Raw genomic sequence first — 19931 nt, 5'->3', positions numbered from 1 at the left:
TAGTGTGCGTAGGCGCTGCCTGCTTCGCCTACTTCGAAAACTGCGAAGCAGGCAGCGCTACGTACACTACGTGGGCGAAGCGTAGTGTCGCGCCCAGGGTTACCTACCACCACGTTGTGTGTCCTCGAGGGTCACAGAGTTAGTGCCACCTATTGGGCTGAGCAGGTGTGCAGCCTGCGATGATGTCCTGTGCACTGGTATGTCCTCTGCCATGAAGTGATAAAGACCCAGCACCAAACGTGAGACCTGGTGGCCTGCGGAGCGGGCTGCATGGTGTGGAGTGTGCCATGTCTGTGGAACCCAGGCTTGTGGCTTGCAGCGGCACGCTGTGGGACCTCCTGTCTGCACGCCGGTGGCGTAAGGTGAGCAGTGCGGCCTGGGTGTGCATGGGCGGGCATGCTCCGATGGGCGGCGGGAGAGGCTGGGGTGCCTCTGTCTGGGTGGGCATGCTCTGATGGGTGGTGGGAGGGGCTGGGGTACCTCTGTCTGGGTGTGCACGGGCGGGCAGATGATCTTGTCTTGTGCAACGGTGTGAACTGTGACAATCATGTATTTGGACTCAGATGACGGGTCTGTCTCAGATGTGTGACCTATTGAACTGCTCTACATACCGGCAAGTGGTTGGAGACACACCGGTGGCAGCAGGTGAGCAGTGTGGCCTGGGTGCGCAGGGGCGGCACTCTCTCTCTCTCCTCCTCTCTTCTTCTCTCTCTCTCTCTCTCCCCCTCTCTTCTTCTCTCTCTCTCTTCTTCCCCCTCTCTTCTTCTCTCTCTCTCTCCCCTCTCTTCTTCTCTCTCTCTCCCTCTATTCCTCTCTTTCCCCTTCGCTTCCTCTCTGTCCTTTGATGTGCGCAAGACACACCTTCTCATCATGATTTTTGTCTTGCAGACTGTGACCTACGGATTGTCCCGAGGGGAGCCGCCATGTGTCTTCATTTCATTTCAGTGTTCATTTTAATAAAGTTTTATTTTTTGCTTCGGAAATGAATGTGTGATTTTTGTGATGTCACCAGTTGTGATTCTGCGACATCAGGCGGATTATTTTGTACGTGTTTGGGTGTAGCTGAGGTGGCATGTCTTTGGTCGGGGGGTGCCGGGGAGGAGAGGTCCTGGGGATGGTTGCGGCGGGTGTTGTTTCCTTTTCGGCCCTCCGTGCTCTATGTTCAGTTGCCCGGGTGCATCTGTTGTTCTTCAGGTGTGGCTCTGGGCTGGTCTCCCTTTTGTGGTACAGGTTGGTTCTGACTTAGCACCAGGTCAGAGCAGGTGTTATTTTCCTGGTGCTAACGCGCATTACAAATCTGTTCCTGCTACGGATCTACCTTCAGATACCAGACCCCGGCACCTGGGCAGTAGGCTCTGGACATAACCTGTTTTCGGACAGTGCATTAGCCTCTGTTCTACAGAGGCCACTGCTTATGGCTTTAAACTGTGCAGAGCAGGCTTTGGGTGCAGGACCTGGCCTGTGGGCCAGGACCTGCACTAGCCCTTGGTGGGGTTATGCAACCAAGTGAGCTGTCCAGAGCTGTAAGCAATATACAGCTCTAGGTACAGGACCTGGCTACTGCACAAGTCATTATACTACCAAGGTGACAGCGCATGGCCAAAGGCCATATACAGTAAGCTCTTGGTAAAGGGCCTTCGAATAAGCTGCACAAGCCTAAAGTTATTTCACAAAAGGTTCTGGCCATCTGACTATACCTGCTAGCAGGCCTTGAACAAGCCCCTGTCTCACAGAGAGATTGCATCGGCTTTGGTCAACTCAGTAGGCTCTATTCACCAGGGACGGCTCCTCTGTTAAGATGGAGGAGCGTCACCGCACTGCTTTTCAGACAGTGTTGAGGAAAAATAAAATGATAATAACAAAACGTTATCATTTTCCTTTCCGTTCCGTTCCTACGTGCGGGGAGGGGTGCGGCTGGCCTGGGCAGAGGCCAGGGGTAGAGTGGTTTGCCCATCCAAAGTGCCCATGAATGTTTGACTGACCGTCTTGGGCTGGCCAAACATTAATGCTCACTTTGCATGTTCCCCACCAGGCTGCATTACACAGCATGGTGGAGAAAATGCACAGGCTCCCAGTCCCAGTCTGAGCACTGAATCACGACACTCAGACCAATGACAACGCTGCAATGTAGCATTGTGATTGGCTTAGGGGAACTTAGGGGAACCAAACACAATGCTGCATTGCAGCGTTGTCATTGGCTTGGGAGCCTGGGAGCCCGGGTGCTTCCCCTGCAACAAGGAGAGGCGGCGGGGATGCGGCAGCTGGCGGAGCGACCAGCAGATGCACTTTTTTAATTTTTTGTTTATTTTTAATTTTCTACCACCCCTAACCTGCTATTCACAGTTTTCCATCCCGCTAAGCCCACAGTGCGTGGCTCTCAGTCATGTGCAGCTGGTTGTTTCCCCTGAGCCAGCAGTGCTGTATTCAGTGATGTACAGCTAGCTCTGGATAAAGAACCTGGGCCAGCAATGCATCACCAAATCAACTATGGAAGACCAAAAACCATTTTTGGCACCAAACCTTTTGTCAATAAACCACCAGCTTGGGCGTTATCTCTACTTTGCAGTTTTTTGGTGAAGGGCCTAGACTATGACCAGGCTATGAAGCTGTGCACCACACATCTTGTCTACAATGCCAGTTGGCATTGTTTTTGATTGTGTATATTCACCTTGTGAAATTTCATTCCTTCATTTTTTTTCAAAGAACCAAACAGTAAATTAAATTATAAGATTGTAAAAAAGTTAGAATCCAGAACCATGTGCCTGGGAGCGGGTCCACAAGTCCTGTGACAACAGTGTATTTTTCCTTTTTGAGGGCAGTGTCCAAGTACCTGTGAGATCCTTTCACTTCCTCCTTGGTCTCAGATGATCCTTTTCCTTTAAACCAGCCCTGACACCTTTTTTCACTAGGCATACTTTGATGTCTTGCATCCCGAAAAAACACTGCAACAAAAAATGTATCTTACTGCCAGTCATTCAGATTTTCTAAAATCATAGATCCTCCAAGGGTGTGCGACCGAAAGGCCAAGCTTTATAATTAATTAACCATTTGAAGCGCACCTTTAGCAATGTGCGTTGGGAGTTGACTAGATCAGGGTCTTCTCCCAACCTCCCATGTAGCTCCAAGGCATGGTCTGTGTAGTTGCATGTATTTATTTATTTTAGGGGGTTCAGGGACCCTGGGTTGGTTTCTAAGATTCACAGAACCACATCAAGATCTGCATTCCTCAAGTATGTCCAGGGGTTTGCACATCTGGCTGAGGGTCTTCAAACCCTGTGAAATAATGGCATTTAAAAAAAACTTTTGATCTAGTGTCCTATTCGGCATTCCCCCCACATATCACCCTGGGGTATAGGTACTGCATACCTCATTGTCCATGCGCTTTTTAGGTCAAGCCTGGTAGCGCGCATGTGCTGTCTGCAAGACTTGTATTATTTACTAAAAGGAGTAAAGTCCAACCTGCTGCTTCTCATAGGTTGATTCCACCCTTGCTCTTCTTTACTGCCTTCTAATTGGCTCCCGACCCAATACATCACTTACATTTTCTTGCTGTGCAGCATCGTTCAACTACACATTAATTCTCCTTGATTGATCGCCATCCGCTGCGATTCAGGTACTTTTCCTTCACCCCCCTCCCTTTCACCCTGCCCACTCTGCCCATCACTGCTTGCTGCGACGTGAGAGAGATTTGCTATGTCAGTACGGTCGGGCACTTTCTGCCTGTTGTGCCTAATGTTTATTTAATCTGTGAAGTGGGCTCCATGTTAATAAACGTAAGGCATAAACCTTCCTTTGACCTCAAAACTACTTTGTCAGTACGGCCGGGTGCTATCCAGTGGCTGCGCTTTATGTTAAATTAAGCTGTGAAGCGGAAGCCATGTTAATAAAAGTAAGGCACTCGCCCGCTTTCTCCATCCTCGAAACTGCTGTTGGGAGTGAGGGGGGCAAGCCAGCACTTGACCAGTTTTTTGTGTGTGTAAAAGGCCGCTTTATTGAAACAGGTGCATATCACTATTTATAAACCTTGGCAACTGCCTTCCAAAACTAAAACCTCACTATACATGAATTTCCTGACCTCTTGTTCCCCCCCACCCCTACGATCCCCACATCAGATCCCCCACCCCACAAAATACAACATAACATTCCATAACAATAATATTACACAATCCTACACAATATAGCATTTACAAATCCTAACCTCCCATGACCCAAATCCCTACCTGCCTTTGTGCAACTGTAACTAACCAACCTCTAATCTAAACTTATCCTTCCTGGTTACCCTTTCCCTGCTCCTGCTCACAAACTACCAACATGTAATGAAAAATTACAACCAATCCTGGCCAACTTTCAATAACCCCGCCAGCACCTGTTCCAAGCGACAAAATATACAACTTATCAATCCCCTATGTACCTGTTCCAACAACCGCTGCCAGAAAAACCCCCAAAGAAAAAAATGAGAACAAACACCCCCAAAACCTGAAAAAACTGGGGAGGGAGGGTGGGGACAAAAAACCTACTCTACGTAGCGCTCCCACCCACCAGGTCACCAAACCTAAAATGGTGGCTGGGAAAGCGCGAAAAAGCCCTATATACCTTTGGGTTAATAAGTCAAAATTGGGCTACAATTGGGCTAGTCCCAATGTAGCCCAAAGTACCCAAAATGTCCGCTCGCCGGTCAGCCCCTCCCCGTCCCAATCTGCCCAGGGGGCAGACCTCGCTGTGCTCGGCTGCCACTCAAACCCCCCTTGGGAGGGAGGGGGGCAAGCCAGCATGAGACCAGTTTTTTGTGTGTAAAAGGCCGCATTATTGAAACAGGTGCATATCACAATTTATAAACCTTGGCAACTGCCTTCCAAAACTAAAACCTCACTATACATGAATTTCCTGACCCCTTTCCCCCCCACCCCTACGATCCCCACATCAGATCCCCACACTGCAAAATACAACATAACATTCCATAACAATAATATTCCACAATCCTACACAATATAGCATTTACAAATCCTAAGCTCCCATGACCCAAATCCCTACCTGCCTTTGTGCAACTGTGACTAACCAACCTCTAATCTAAACTTATCCAAACTAGTTACCCCTTCCCTGCTCCTGCTCACAAACTACCAACATGTAGCTAAAAACTACAGCCAATCCTGGCCAACATTCAACAACCACCCCACCCAGGAAAAGGCGGGAGGGTAGGTGGGGACGCAGCCCCCCCCCTTTTTTGCCCCCCCTGCCACTCAGGAAACCTCCCTTCAACGTCTATGTATGTCCAACAGCCCAACAGTCTGGCCAGCACTTCCCTCAGTTCCAATAAATATAAGTCCATACCCATCCTGGATAAATGGACCCCGTCACATATGAAAAAGTCTGGCGTGTCATACCTAATATCCCTGTGCGAAATCCTGAAAATCCCCAACTGACGACAAAATCGCACCATTTCTGTATTAGGTTTACACCTGGCCTTGTCCACCGCCCCCGGATTAACCGCCCCTCTCCAAGCCCTGCGAGGAACAAATTCCATCCAGACGACAGCACAATCGGACCACTGACCCTTGATCAAAGCCAAATCCCGCTTCATACATCTCATTAGCGCCAGGCCAGTTTCCCTCACCATATCATTCTCCCCCAAATGAAGCACCAAGACATCGGGGCACCTACCAGCCACCAAAATCCCATTGAAAAATTGCAGCAACTCCTTCCGCCGCATACTACCCCTGCCCCTCCAACACACTGTAAACATTTCTTTATTAAAACCTAGGCTTTCCCCAAAATAGCTGGTGCGGGCCTGGATTTGCGCCCAATTCACAAAGGAATGGCCAACAATCCAAGTAGACATCTCCCTGGCGAGGGGACCCATCACCGAACCTGAAACAAAAAACATGAATGAACAAAAGGAAAACAGGCACAACCACGCTACAACCCCCCAGATACGCTGCGCACATATCGCTAATAGCAGTCAGAGGACCACCTACCCATCCTCATGATGTCCCCTCGCCCCCAGCCTCTATTGCTTGCCTCAGATGCTGCCCCAATTCAAAATGAATGCGTCCCAAAACCTTTCCCCTCAATCCCCAGCCTGCCGAGCGCCTTCCGCAGCACAGCCAAAAGCTACAAGGCTTTCGCACCTAGTCTGTCCCCATGCCTGAAAACTATACCCACCAAATCCACCAACATGGACCTCCACCACAAACCCCACCGTAAGGGCAAGCAGGCTGAGAATCTCCCACGTGCAAAGGAACCCAATTGCCCCCTCCCTTCTGATCCGTCTTCGACTTTCTCAGCCAAATGTTGATCTTGTCCCTACAGAAAGACACCTCACTCCATAACAGCCCCTGTTCAGCTTTGGTTCCCAACAGTTCAGTAACCCGAAAGGCCCCGAAAAACATCCAGGACATCAGTGTGGAAAAAAGACCAACTTCTACATCGTCAGAACATATCCCAGGCAAAATCCCAAGCACCCTCTATAAAAGCTCCCAAGACAGAGGATTCCGAATCCTGGTTGCGTGGCCGCATTCACGGGCCCAACCTTCCAACATGCGCGTTCCCAGTTCCCCCGCGGAGGGTGCATAACCCCACAACAATCACATCTTCCTGTCTAGACTCAGGGGAGTCCTGCCGCATAGCGCCTGAGTGCAAAAATTCCACCCATGCTGTCCTGTACGCTGCTTTCATGGATCGCGCCAGAGAACCTAAAACCAGCTGCAACATCCTGTGTTGCCTACGTACCACAAATGCTGCAGCATTCCTTGGTGAGCCCACTGAATATCCCCCACTGTGAACGAGACAAAGCATCCGCTATGTCATTGTCCACACCCAGCACATGCACTGCACGAAAGGCAATATCATGCTGTAAGCATCACAACACAAACACCCACACCTGTTTCAAGACCTGTTCATCCTGGGCAGACTGGAAGTTCACAATTTGAACTACCGCCATGTTGTCAATTCTGAAGGTCACCTTCTTGTGCGCCAGCTGGTCACCCCATAAGGTGATCGCCACCACCAAATGGAAGAACTCCAAAAAGGCTATGCTCCTGCCCCCATCCACCCACTCTGGAGGCCACTGCTCCGCGCACCACCTCCCTTGCCAGTACAAACCAAAACCTGTGCTCCCCGCCGCATCCGAAAATATTTGGTCGTCCCAAAGCATGTCGGCCTCCCTCATCAAGGGTATGCCATTGAAGTTTTGTAAGAAAAACTGCCACATTCTCAATTCCTCCCACACCCCCACTGACAAACGCAGATGATGATGCGGAGGCCGCTGTCCCGCTAGTGCCCTGCACAGTTGCTAAAAAACGTCCTCCCTGCTCTCACCACCCTACACGCAAAATTGAGGTGACCCAGCAGCACCTGAATTTGCTTCACCGTGACCTTATGTTTTGCCAACATCGTTGCCAGCAGCCCCAAAATTTGCTGCTTTTTGTCTGCCGGAAGGCGTGCCTCCATCAACTGAGAGTCCAATTCAAAACCTAAGAAGGACAGAGCCGTGCAGGGCCCCATAGTCTTTTCCGGTGCCAAAGGCACGCCCAGTTCCCTCATGATCTCCTTGAAACTGCCCAGTGCCTTCTGGCAGTCCGCGGAGCCTGAGGTGCCAACAAAGAAGAAGTCATCCAAGTAGTGCGTTACTCCTTGGTGACCCGTCCGTTCGGTAAACAACCATTGTAGGAACGTGCTGAAACACTCAAAAAGTGAGCATGACATAGAACAGCCCATCGGCAATGCTTTGTCCACGTACCAGTGACCGCTAAACTGGATACCTAAAAGATCCCAGTCATCTGGGTGGACCGGAAGCAGCCGGAAAGCCGACTTTATGTCGCACTTTGCCAACATTGCCGTTGCGGTCACTACTAGTGACATGGCTACGTCAACAGATGAATAGGAAACAGTGGCCTCCTGCTTGTCGATGAAATCATTCAGCTAACCTCCTTTAGGCCATGACAAATGCTGAATTAGGCGAAACTGTCCTTGCTCCTTTTTAGGCACCACTCCAATGGGTGACACAATCACATTTTTTAGAGACCAATCGTCAAAGGTTCCCGCCATGGGGCCCTCACAAACTTCCTTATCCAGCTTTTCTTACACTACCTGAGAGTACTCTTTGGCCGATTTCAAATTGTCTGCCCACCGTCTCGTCCTCGGTCCGTCGTACCCCAGTCTGAAACCCTCCAAAAACCCCAACCTCAAACATTCAGCAGCCTCCACGTCAGGATACCCCTGTAAGGCTGCAATCAAATTGTCCACTTTAACTGGAGTACTAGCCCTTTGGCCCAGGCCCCTTAGCTCCTCGCCCCTGCGAGCTGCTGCTGCTGACCCCCTGACTTAAACCCTCCTGCCTGCCACTGCTGCGACCCTGGCCTCCCCCCAACAATTGACCAATGCATGTCTTCCTCCGCACCCTGAGCAATCATGCTTGAAACGGCAGTACTCCCGAGTGCACAAACCCTTGTTGTAATCCCAACAAGCCCCTTTCAACCCTGGCTGTCCTCTCCCTGCTCCCCCAAACCCCCTCGGGTGGCCCTCCCCGAAAGGGCGGATAAACGAGCAGGAGCCCGCTGGCCATAAAAATGGTTTTCCCAGACCTGGCTAAACACCTAGTGTGTTGCCACAAATCCATGTCCAGCTCACCCCATTTAGCCTCCGGGTCCCACGCCATGCGTACCCGGAACTCCTTGTCGTATTGTGCCCAGGCATACCCGCCCCCCAGTAATCTGTGCCTTCCTAATCACATCCATGTATTTGAACATGACCACAGACCTTTCAGGGTATTTTCGGATTCCACACTGGCATAAATAAGGAACGCTGCCGTCCAAATCTCAATTGTCAAAGGCACCTTCGGACGTTTTGCCAACTCAAATTCCTCCTCTTTAGACCCCTCCTTTGCCCGCACTTCTCTGTGGAGGAGTTTAAGCATCTCCACATTTTCCCCTTTCCATATACGTTCTTTGGTAGACAACATCAAATGACCGCCCAATGGCTTTGTGACTCCCATGTATGGCAACCGTTTAATTTTCAACTCCTTGCTTACCAATTTAGTCTCTGCCTCCCCCATTGGAATCTCTACCATCACCATCTTATCCGTCACACTGTCTCCCATGCCCACGGATGCCTTACCTGTGTCCTCCACTGACCACTTACCTGGGTCCTCAGTTCCCACCCTTACATCCACCAAGTAGGTACCCTTGCTCAACCTACCCCCAACCCCCTCCTCCCTGTCAGGTCCACCCACACCAACCGACACCCTTACAGGACGCAAGCGCGCCAACCTTTTACCTGGCGCCAAAGACTCTGCTCGCCGCTCCACTGTGCATCCTGACAAAGAGGCCGACCTCTCCTCCCAGCGCGATGTCCGACCCGTGGGCCTCGCCTGGCGTCATGACACCTGCAAAATACTATGCACAACATTACTCTGCCCCCACTCTCCCTCGCCTTCAACATCCCGCAACTCTCCCTCCTCCATACTATCCTCCTCATAATCCAACTCTTCCAGCCTAGCACCACAGGCTTTCACCGCTAGGTGTGCTGAATGCACTCTCCTAGAAACACACAACTCTTCCTCATCGTCACTCCGTCTTCGGCGTTGGCCCCCGGACCGTTGAGGCCCAGTGGGGGGTGGGGCTGGCGAGCCCGCCCTGGGCCTACTTGTACCAGTCACGACGGGATCCCCCACCGGTACTGGGTATGCCACCTGAGGCTCCACATTCCCTTCTCCGCCGCTCCCAGCCCTACCAAATCTGGCACCCCGCGATGCTCTGCGCCTTGCTCCACCGCCTGAAACAAAAAAGTATGGTCTGGTGGGCTGGGCCTACCTCTCTTCTCTCTCCCATCCCAACCCTTCTTACTGCCGGCCCCTAATGTGCTAGCTACCCATGCCCGCCCCACCCCACTAAGATCCACCACCTCCTCCGCTTCCCCCATCCCATTCCCCGTCACTCCACTCCAAACCAGCTGCACCCTGCCTACCCAAACCAAACTGCGCCCGGCCTCCTCCTCCCCCTGAACCTGCCCCAACCCCCCCGTACCCCAACACTATTACCCTTCACTGAGAAATCCTCGACCTCCCCACAAAACATCGAACCCCACCCCCTGACGGCACCCCTCCAGTCCACCATCCCCCCGCACCCCTGAAACCCCTTCCACCCACGTAGAAAAAATGTCCAGGCCCTCCCAGTCCCTCCCAATCCCTTCCGAATCAATCAACAAAGGGGAAACCATATCCTCCGCAGCCCCTTCCCCCCGCCCTGACTGCAAAGAACCCCCCCACGCCCCCCACTCACCTGCCTGAGCCTCCTCTCTTGCACCCCCACTCCCAAGACACTTCCTTTGAATAACCTGGCCGGATCCCCTGCTGCCTCTCTCAGCCCTCCACCAGCCCTGTGAGTCTTTAAAACCAACCTTCATCTGCTCTCCCTCTCATCGAAGAGACATAGCCCCTCCCACCTTCCCCCCCTCCCTGGCTCACCGTCGCAACCTCCTTCGGGGCTGCTCTCCTCACATAGGATCGGCCCCTCTCTGCCTGTGACCGCAGCGGGGAGACGCGCGACGCGCTCCCCGCTCCCCGCCTGGCCTTACCCTTCACATTCATCAACGACAAGGCGGCATCCTGCTCCCGCCTCCTCCTGTACCCGGGGCCGCGCCTTCTGAAATCGCACTGCCCCTCGTCCCACTTTCCATCAGTGCCTCCAGGGCTGATCCACTGGTATATAAGTGGCCCCCATCCAAAAGCTAACCCGGCGGGGAGACGCAGGCCACGCTCCCCCGCCTGGTAACACCTCCGCGCAAATCAGGCACACACCACTCCCGCCTCCTCCCTTGACCCTGACACACACACCGGGGCCACGCTCCTGACATCCGCGCGGCCCCGAAGACTCACCTTCACTTTCCCAGACTTCAGGGGTACGAACAAGCCGCGACAGTGGCCGCGAATCCGGCTGACGCGCGCCTCACCAGGCGTGTGGCATAGGATGCCTCCGACATCAGCAAATCAAGTCGGACGGCCTCGCTCAACAGCCTCACCGCCTCCAAGACGCGATAAACCTCACCAGCCATCTCCAACGAAATATTGCCACAAACCACTAGCGACAACGAACCTGCCTCAAATTACAACTACACCCTGACAAAAAACCTACTCCCAGCCACCAGGTCACCAAACCTAAAATGGTGGCTGGGAAAGCGTAAAAAAGCCCTATATACCTTTGGGCTAATAACTGAAAATTGGGCTACAATTGGGCTAGTCCCAATGTAGCCCAAAGTACCCAAAATGGCCGCTCGCTGTGCTCGGCTGCCCCCCAAACCCTCCTTCGGCTTCGGTGCTCTCAACCGCGGCTTCCTCATGCAACTCATAAACAGTTTTAGCTGTTAAAGGGTGCGGTGACTCCTCTGTAGTGTGGTGCACCACATAACACCACAGCAGCTAAAATAAGTGCGCTGCTTGTATTTTTTCATTTTCTCCTGCATTTGTTTTTGACTTCTCGCCCCTAGCGGTGCAGTGCGCAACCCTGCTCGCGTAGGGAGAAACTTTTTGTAGGGGGTTTGGAAATGGACCTGGGAATCGCACACGCTCGTGCATGTGCTTTTCCTTTTGGCCCACGCTATTGGCCTTTGCGTGCGTCTTTTTATAAAAGACAGCATGCAATTAGCCAAAGGCGGGCGCATTGCTCCACCCATGGCCTATTGGTGTGTATTACTCGCATTGCTGACATGTGTTTTCAATTATTTTGCCCAGACACTGGCGCGATAAATTAAAAACACATGTGTCACTGTGGCGCGTGCGGGCGCACCACTCATTTGTTTTTCAAAGCGATCGCTTTCACTGCTGCTTGTTTCTCAAATGTTAACATGTATGCTCACATGGCGGATGAGGAACTATATAGTACAAATGTATGAAGCTCAGCCATGTCAGTAGAAAGCACCACCCAGCAAGCAGGTGACCTTACCGTTGGTGATTTACAAGGACGGTAACCGCTCAAAAGAGGTTTTAAATAAATTATGAAAAGTACAATATGCGCGTACGTTGAAATCGATTGTAGACCTAAAGCTCTGCAAACTTCACTTTAACGTATGAATGAACGGAGGAGTCACAACCTGCCATGTCCCACCGGCAAAGACATTAAACCTGGGCAAAGCACTACGTTACGCTCGCGTAGTTTGTGAAGTTTGCGCTACTTCACACTACGCGAATTGCAGGAAGCACAGTGTGAACACGCGTAGCGTAGTGTTACGTAGTGCAACGGTCATTTTTTGCTTGCTCGCGGTCCTCAATGTCAAGTTGGCGACCCCGAGCAAGCAAAATGACATCCCGGCGAGACTTTTTCCTCGTTCGCGATCAGCAACATCAAGTTGGCGATCGCGAGCGTGGAAAATAAACCTCCCGGCGAGATTCTCAACGCGAGGAGGTCAGGTTTCTCATTGTGAGTGGTCGCGTATGCTCGCGACCGCTCGCGATGAGAAACTACCAGGACACGTTGAGAAAGCTGCCGCTCAAGTAAAAATCTACTCGAGCGGCAGAAAACTACAGCTCGCACTTTGCAAGATGCCGTCTTCAATGATTGCACAGTGCCGGTTGCTTGTCCGCACTGTGCAATCATTGAAAACGACATCTTGCACAGTGCGAACAGGGTACTACGCAGTTCGCGAAGTGCTACGCGTAGCTCGCGTAGTGCGAAGTGCACTTTGCGTAGCTTCGCGTAGTGCTACTTTGCGAACTACGCCCAGGGTTAAAAGACATGCCTTCAGTTCCGCTGCATGCCATTGCTCAAAATGACAGTATATCCTTCCTTTTTCCGCCCATAATCCTGTGAAACTCCGCCACTATGTTTTACTAAAACTGCTCTCCTATTCCAATATTGCCAGTTCATCTCCATGCCAGCCCTCCCAAGCTAGGTAGGGCCTTACCTCCCTTCTCCAGACAGACCGTCCTCCTCACTCATCCATTCTAATCAAACCAACTCAAACGTGTAAACGTGCTTGTTCAGAAAGCTGGTTCAACGGGGATTGACAGCCAGAGGGTGGTCCTGGGAGGGGCTGTTAGATGGAAACTCCCACAGAAAACACTGTGATTGGCTACAGAGGTTGGACCTCTTCGAAGCACGAACCACCGATCACCTAAGAAACCGCTTCAGCATCTGCACCGGGAGTAACCGCCACGATGCTCCGTAACAAGCTTTAGCAACCTGAGGGCCGGGGGTGCAGACCACGTGTGCATTGTGTGAATCGTTCATCTGCCTATGGAGAACGGAGGAGGTCAAGCCAGTCCGACGTTGGAAGCCTAGAAAGGTCGTTCGGTGTTCAGTAAAAAAGACAACAGTAGTTCCGCAAGGGTCACGATGTAACGATAAGAAACGGGAACACAGCAGGGGCTGGCGGATATCTTCAACAATTTCCGTGCCTCCACCCATAGTTTTATGGGACGCATAAATGTACAGACATTTCAGAGTGGTACAGGAACTCATGGGCAAGTTCATGGTTAGCCCACAGACACCAGTTTATGAGATGCTAGTTAAATCAGTAAGGGGATACTGAATCACTTTTTCCAAGTGCGACGCGAGAGGTGGAAGGAGCGGTGCAGTGGCGGTGCGTCCAGTGGGGGCGTTGGGGCATAGCCCCCCCACCCGTAGCTCCCGCCCGTAGCTCCCTCGGCGTTTCTAAACTTAAGTAAACACTTAAGTTCAAAGACGCCGAGAGAGAACCAACTGACAATCATGTCAGTCAGCATGACGTCGGACCGCCCACCCCTTCAGAGTCTGAAGGGGGTGGGCAGTCCTGCGTCATGTTGACTGACATGATTGTCAGACCAGGGGCAACAGGCAGCAGCACAAGTGCGCATGAGTGGGGAAGGTGAGCGAATTTTCACCCGTACCCAGTCATGCGCACTTGTGTTTGCACTGGCTTGCGCATGCCCATTAGGAGCCCCTCGGTCTCCTAATGAGCAGGCGGCGGGCGTAGCGTAAGCTGTGCCCTCAGCCAATCCTGGCGCTGCTGGCAGCGCCAAGATTGGCTGAGAGGGGTTGGCGCGAGCCATGACTGCTAGTAGTTAAGCTGTGACCGCAACGATATGAATAACATTTTACTATACTTTCTTCATGTCTGAATTAGGAGAATAAACAGGACAGCTGGTGATTCAACTTGGCTGACAGTTGTTGTTTTCCAAAAACATTTCCTATTATCTCCGAACTAAAAAGAGACCAGGCGGATTTGAAATGGAGGCACTTGAGCTGAGCTGCGCGCTGCTGAGGACAGCTCCCAGAAGCTGCAGCAGAGAACAGGAGTGCTGCCGCATAGACAGGAATGCTGTGGCCTCGCACATCAGGGTATGCTGTTTGTAAGAAGAACTGGTAGGTAGTCACCAAACCTGTCAAAATATGCCATGCACGGGTCAGGATGAACAGGCGAGTGACTTCATTCTTGAAGCGGGTGATGGGGAGGCAGTGGTTTCTGATCATGTATTTGTGCGGGGACTTCATTTATTTGAAAGTATGCATCTGATTGACATATCGAGTACAGCAGGAAGCTGCAAACACAAACTTCCCTCCGCCTTAATCTAATAAGCACATGTGGTGCCCTTCTGGTGAAAGAAACCCTTCTCTTCCAAAGACACTGTTCCCAATAATTCTCTGACTGTTTCACGTGCCTCAGTGGAGAACTAGTTCGCCCTTCCGCTTCAACGGTGGAATATGTACTATTTGAAACCCTACTCGCTCCAACTTTAGTTTGCGATGTGTAATTTTTAGTGAATCTATATTTTGTAAATATGTAACCATCCCTCTGCGTTGCTCTAGTTAGTATCATACGTCCTTACACAAGGTATACGTCTCCAACGTTAGTTTGCAATGTGCCATTTTGGCAAATATATATTTAATAATGTCCTTGCACAAGGTGTGTCTCCAACGCTAGTTTGCGATGTGTAATTTTTAGTGAATCTATATTTTGTAGATATGTAACCATCCCTCTGCATTACTCTAGTATCATACGTCCCTGCACAAGCTATACGTCTCCAACGTTAGTTTGCAATGTGTCATTTTTGCAAATGTATATTTTATAAATATGTAAGCATCACTCTGCATAACTCTAGTAGTTATACGTCTTGTCACCTCTACCATGTTACCTGTAATGTCTGATCTAATGTGCTCTATTGTAAAGCGCTCCGAGTCCGACACCTCTGGGTAAAGTACGCGTTATATTAAATCGCATAAAGAAATGAGAGCAGTATTAATGCATTCAACTGTGCCCTACCCATCATCTGCGGGGTGGAGTCATTGAATTCCCCCCACCCACCTCGCACTCAGCAGCCCTCGACGGCCTGTGCCCTGCTGTCCATAGCATTGGCAGGAGTAGCGGCTCTTGGCACCGTCCCACGTGACATGTAACTTTGAAGAGGTCTCAGGTCTGGCCTCCAGACTTGCATTAGTGTGTGGTGGGGCAGACTGCAGGAAGGGTAGAAAATGAACCGATTGGCACACTTTCAGCTGTTTATTGGGCTTTCGTTTTCTGCTTCAGGCACCGTGAGCATTAGAGGGAATGGTGAGCAAGGTTCGGCGCTGAAATGAAATGTGAGAAAACAAATATTACAAGTGGACCCTGGTTCCATTGTTAACAAGAATGGGTCTGGCTCTAATTGTGCTAAGCATTGCCAACACAGACACGCATAGATAGATGATGGTTCCTTGTGTCGCATACACGAATTCCGTTTAACACGCTAAAGGCAGCCATGCCTATTGACTTTTCCAAAGACAAGTAAAAAGTAGCAAGCATTTTGTCTGTACAGAATTCATTTTGGAGAAAAAAAATAGCATGAAGCAGCGTGATGAATACGTGTCCTTGTCAGATGTGAAACTTGCCTCGTGCATTTCAATGCAAACGCTCTCCAAATAGTAGAACGATACACCAAATGGGGAACAGCATGCGATGATACATTAATTCGTTGGGTGGAGCCAAAGCCCACTCTATGTATTTTTTTTAGGCATTTCAGACTTACCAACTCCAGTACGCACGTAAAATACTGCATAAGGATAATACGACCTATTTTTTTGCAGTTTTTCACCGTTCTTTTCTTGCATTTTTGCTCTCGCACAAATAGCTCTATAATATTGACTGGACACACTCATGGGGAATGTAATAACCGGTCACTGCAGGATCGTATTGTGATCAAAAGTAGGCAGGGGCTATACTGAATAAGCAGCTATGTACGTCATCATATGAAATCTCTTTACTGATGTCAGAACTACACTTTCACAATTGCCTTATTAACCTTCTTGCTTGCGAAAATATGCTTTAAAATGCACCATTTGCCAAGCTTTGTTTATTTTTTTGCAGGGGGATAATCCCCTCGGACCCCCATTATGACAGTCGAGCTTGCTCGCTACAGGTCACTGATCCCGAACTTTTACGCCCTACCACTTTCAAATTTCACCAGCCGCCCCTGGGTTAAGGTACTGTATAATGGGACCATGCATCCTGGGCATGTTCAGCAAGCCTACCATACCACTCTCCTACATCATACGTTTTCCTAGTTGTCTTTCTCAAGATGCTTGTTGAGTGCTAAAGACTTGCTTGTTTTACTGAAAAGCTGTGCAGGTTTCAGTCCGGCAATGCAACCCTTTGCCAGGATCAAACACAGTGACAATACCTGGTGCACTGCAGGAAAGAGGATAATACTGAACAAACAACCTGAAATATTTACACAGCAGAACGAACCATAGACAAAATGTGTGCGCAGTCTGAAGTTTTTTTGAAATCCTGTAAATGCACTTTATCCTCAGCCCATTTCTCGAACACTACTGGTACACCAAATTTGTCTATAAAACATAAGAAAACGAGTAAAATAAATAAATACACAGCACACGCATACCCAAGTACTATTAAGCCACTAAGCAAAAGCTACTTCGACCATTTTACAAATCTCAAAACTTTCATGTGACCTTTCAAAAGGTGGCTAAAAGGCGATATCGCTCAAAAGCCAAACATCTTTTCCGCAGATTAACCAGATGCAGTTAGCCCTTGTAAACATGGTACCGAGTCAAAATCAAGCAATATCCACAGACTTGAAGGCCACCTGATGAAGCCAAACTTTCCTCAGACTCTAGATAAACACACAGAAAGCAGCAATGGAAGCTACAAGGGTCTGTTGAAGCTACCTCCAGGATATGCCCTTTACTCAGTCCACACCTGTGAGTAGGATCACAGACATATTTTTAATATTTATTTAAACTGTTGTAAGTAACGCAAACATTACCCAGATGTGCTAGCACACTTTACACATAATCGGACCAACAATGTTGGGGGTTAATAAAACAAGCGTTTGAAATGCAATAGGTCTCGTATATGTGAGAGATTGAGTTATTGGCAATGTAAAAGACAATGCTTTTTAGTTATGTGTTTTGATAAACCTGCAAGCAGTGCTAATCATGCACTTTGTACTTATAGTCCTTGCTTACAAGAAGCATGGTGGCAGTAAAAGAGGTGCAGTTACTGCAAGACTTGCTTCTTGTAAGCAACGACTATAAATAAGTACAAAGTGCGTGTTTACACACCGCTTGCTGGTTTTCAAAACACAAGTAAAAGGCATTGTCATTAACAATGCCAATAGCTCAAATTCTCGCAAATGCGAGACCTATTGCATTGCAAATCCTTGTTTTTTTTAAAATTCCGGGATAGAGTTCCATATCCTGTAATGGCTGCTGAGACACATTTTTCCCAATAGATCCATGAATCTCTATTGGACGGTGGAAGAAAATGCTCAGTTATCCCATGGTATTCCTGCTTTACTTTTCAAATTGCTGGTTCCGGGACTAGTCTGCAAGCCCGGTTTTGCGCACTCACTGGGACTCAATAATCACAGCTTTTTATTTGACAATGAAACATCACCAAAACACACAAGATGATGGACCGAATGTTGCACATTGGCAAAACATTCACCCCCAGTCACAGATCTGGGTTTAATCCATCGTTATTTTGCTCACCACGCCACCCCAGTTCAAACTTGGCTATATGCAAATCAGTCTTGACCCTGTGCCTCATGGGAACAGTCCAGCCCGAACTGCCAAGCCATGTCTTCCCTGGACCGGATTCAAGCATCCTAGGACCGGTTTCGGGAAACAACACCCACACGTTTCGGCTGTATGCGGATTTGCTCACGGTAGTAAGCCAGGGTTTTTCTTTGCAATGTAAACATCACTATGATGTGATCATGATGCATGGAGGATCATAAACAGGGAAAAAAACGACGCTAACAATGTTGTCTCGCGTTGTGCTCAACAATAGAGCAATACAGTAAATACATTATCACATCTAATTCCGCTGAATACAATAAAATATAATAACTCAAATAACGGTTAAAATTATACCTAACAATATTACAGATTTTTCGCTCTTTCATAAATACTCATTTATATTCCCAATGTATTCGTGTTACACAAATTTCTCCGTTGAGAACGTCTAATCAAGTTATTCGCAATGCATCAAAATCCACCTAACTTATGATGTTATATTAATGCAGCCTCAATGGCTATTGTCCGAAGGGTACTGCCACATTCGTTCTCGCAATGCCAATTCAAAATATTGTCTTTTTCACATTGGGGTCCACTTATTAACTACTTCCTTCTCAAGTCTTTCTAGTCATCCAATTCTTGTGTTCTTGCTTGATAAATCAAGGTGGGCTCATTCACTCATCAATTTGGATAAGATCATCCCCAAAAATGTAGTCCAGAATCATAATTCTCAGCTAATTTCCACATTCCACTTTCCATGGTGCCACGGGAGAAGTGACCTTGACTAAAAAAGAAACAAGGAAGGTAAAGGTGCACCATACTGATTTTTGTGAGATCATGGAGAATAGGGTATTGCTGTGGCTAAGGTATATCAGCGATTAATGCATTCTTTGGAAGGGCAGAGAAAATGAAGTAGGATGCTTTGTTAGAGAAATCAACAATTAGAATTACATTTTTGCCATCACTATCAGCGGCAGGAAATTGTATTTCTAGATGTTAAGGTGTCAATTGTGAATAACAAAATGGAAACATCTGTGCTCAGGAAAGCAGACCTTGGGGAATACCATCATCCATGGACAGAGCTTCTACATTCCTTTTTGTCACATTTTACGAGCAAAGCTTATATGCAGTTCTAACTACTGAGACGAGCAAGAGATGGTCTATAAAGGATGGAGAAGGCGATGATATGGCAAAAGTACACTGCACAGTCAATTACACAAGAACAGTGTACTCAAACGGGAGGATTTACTGTTCATTTAGGAAAGTAAGGATAGAAGGGATGGTGACAAACCGAGATTAATTTCAACCGTTAGCCTCAAACATAATAAAATGCGTAAAATAATTATAAAGCACTGGTATATGATCACTAGAGACCCTGTGCTTGGTAATAAGGTTTCATCTAAACCGGTGATAACATTCGGAAAAGTTGAATCTATGACGGACCATCTAGAAAAAAGTGAATTTACATTTTTGAGAAAAGTTGGTTACCAGAAACCAATGGTTTCGTAGAATGTAGAAAATACGTAGCATGTAAATACAGCTAAAATAGCAAAACATATAAACATCCCTACTCAAAAACAACCTAAAATAATTTAGAAGAACCTCACATGTAAAACAGAGTATGTAGTATATATGTTTAATTATTCTTGCCAGAAGACATACGCAGGAAGCACGATTCTACAGGCACGTAAACAAACATTACAACATATTTGCGGGATATGAAAATTTAATATAAATTACCCCGCAGCACGTCATTTTCCTTAATATCACAAATGTAATATAAGTGTTGCTTCTAGGATCTTTTCAATTCAGTGATGTGATGCACAAACAACAGTGCCTTTGGGCAATACAGCCTTTATCAAGTTCACAAACATATCCTAAAAATTCCAATTTAGAGTGTAATTGTCCTATCAATATAAAAGACAGACTACCAACCTATGTGCATAAGTA

The sequence above is a fragment of the Triturus cristatus genome, chromosome 6, assembly GCF_964204655.1.
Source record: "Triturus cristatus chromosome 6, aTriCri1.1, whole genome shotgun sequence".
In the NCBI taxonomy this organism is placed as follows: Eukaryota; Metazoa; Chordata; class Amphibia; order Caudata; family Salamandridae; genus Triturus; species Triturus cristatus.
Note: the sequence above shows the minus strand (reverse complement) of the source record.